The sequence below is a fragment of the Trichechus manatus genome, unplaced genomic scaffold (assembly GCF_000243295.1).
Source record: "Trichechus manatus latirostris isolate Lorelei unplaced genomic scaffold, TriManLat1.0 scaffold00183, whole genome shotgun sequence".
Taxonomy (NCBI): Eukaryota; Metazoa; Chordata; class Mammalia; order Sirenia; family Trichechidae; genus Trichechus; species Trichechus manatus.
This window is the reverse complement of record NW_004444119.1, coordinates 4,769,223-4,771,557: the sequence shown is the minus strand read 5'-3', so window position 1 is coordinate 4,771,557 and position 2,335 is coordinate 4,769,223.

Genomic DNA, 2,335 nt, shown 5'->3' with positions numbered 1-2,335 from the left:
TGGAAAATACTGTTGAACAAGCTTAAGGACACATGTCCTAGAATTTTCTCCAAGGACATACCTACATAATCTTTTGTTACAGAGATTATGCCTGTGACTGGTGGATCTAACCAACTACCATAGCAGAAAACCCATCAGCTTAGACTGAAGGGGTCAGAGACAGGATAAAAGGAAAGAAAACTGTCTGTTACTTGGAATTCTACAAGCAGGAAACAGGCCAAAGGAGCTACTTCTTCTGTTGTCCTCCAGGAAAAGAAAAGGACCATCCCTGGAGCAGCTCAAAGATCAACAGAACTATTAGAAGAAACACAGGAAGCAGGGTCTTCTTGGTTTCAAAGGGTGGTGCCATGGTCACCTGGATCTCGAAGTGTGGGGCCACAGTCTCCTACGTTCCAAAGAGTCAGATCTTTGCCAACTTGATTACAGAGTTTGGGGCTGTGGCTAAGGTGTGCCAGGGGAAAGGGTCGCTGCCCAAAGCTGAGGGGGTGGGGCTGCCATTCCCAAAAGGTAGAATAATAGGGCCTGCTGGGGCCGAGGGGGTAGGGTCACCACTCACATGGACTAGGAAAATGGGGTCACCCAAAGCTAAGGGAGCAGAGTTGCCATTCTAGTGGGCCTGGAAGCTGAAGCTGAAGCCCAGGGCCAAGGGGCCTCCACCCAGAATTCAGAGGGCATGGCCAATGCCGAGGGTCTGGAGGATAGGGCCATTGCCTAGATGGTCTCACAGAAAAGAGGATTAGTTTCAAGGCTTGAGAGCTAATGTAAATTGTTCTGCTGGGTTTTGGACTTGCTGGGTGCCCATTATCCCTTCTTTTCCCTCCAATTTTTCCCATTTGTAATGGAAATATCTACTTTGTGCTTGTTCCACCACTATACTTTGGAAACATATAACTTGTCTAGATTTCATGGGTTTTTAGATGAAGAGGACTTTTGCCCCAGGATAGAATACACCTAAACTCCCACCCATATTTGATTTAGATGATTCAGAAGATGAGATTTTGGACTTGGAGTTGATTTAAGACTTTTGCAATGATGTGATGGGGTAAATGTGTTTTAAATGTGGCAAGCGCATGAATTTTGGGGGGCTAAAGGGTAGAATGTTATGGATTGAATTGTGTCCCCCCCAAATATTGTTGTAAATCCTAACCTCTATGCTTGTGGTTATAGTCTCACTTGGGAACGGGCTGTCTTTGTTATGTTAATTAGGTAGGATTAGCATTGGGTGTATCTTGAGTCAATCTCTTTTGAGATGTAAGAGATTAAATAAGTAAGCTAGCAAGCAGAGATGTGGGAAGAGAGATGTCAAATCACATTTAAATCGCCCAGTAGCAGAAGCTAGAAGAGACAAGGACATCCCTCCAGAGATGACAGAGAGCGAAAGCCTTCCCCTAGAGCTAGTACCCTGAATTTGGACTTCTAATCTCCTAAACTGTGATAAAATAAATTTCTGTTTGTTAAAGTCACCCATTTGTGATATTTCTGTTATAGTAGCACTAGCTATTAAGACTCAAAGTAATCATTTTATTATCACTGTTAAGAAATATTCTTGTTAAATTAATCTCAAGTTCACCCCGTATGTGGTAGCCTTCAGCATGAGCCTATCTGGGTAACTACAGAAGCAGAATGATGCTCGTACATAGGGCATCACAAGATCCCACACGAACATATTTTCATAGTTGTTTGATTCACATGGGAAATGAATTAGTGATTTAATGAAGACATTTAAACAGATAAGAAAGCATAATATGAAAAGAGTATAAAAATGTTGGCCTTTTTCTCCCAATTTTAAGATATTCTGAATTGTCTACAGTCTTATGTAACCAAAGCCACTCTCAGGCTAGGACTTACTGAAATCAACCTAACTGAAAATCACCCCACTCCCACTTTCCTCTGACTCACTGGCCCAGGTACTTCAAGTAGGAAGTGGGCCAAAGGTGTCCAAGTTTAGGATGAGTTTAGTCAGAATTACAGGGGTCTTCAGAGCTTTCTCCCATAGATGCTTCAAGAGGAAGCAAGATCTCAAACTCTCCAACCTATATTGCATTATGCTGTAACAGGACTAACTAGCGATCATCTCCCATGAGTTATTTAGTCTGCTTCTGGATCCTTCAGCACTTAAGAATATCCAGATGTCCCGAGTTAACAGGGAAGATGAGAAAATGAGACATACTCCCTACTCTAGACAAAACTTTGAAGGGGCAAGTTAATTAATCTGACTCTACACACACACACACACACACACACACTCACTCTCTCTCTCTATGTGGGCAGTTCGAGTATGATTTGGGGGTAGAGTGGGGAGCAGAAACAAATTAATATAACTGTGTGCCATGGT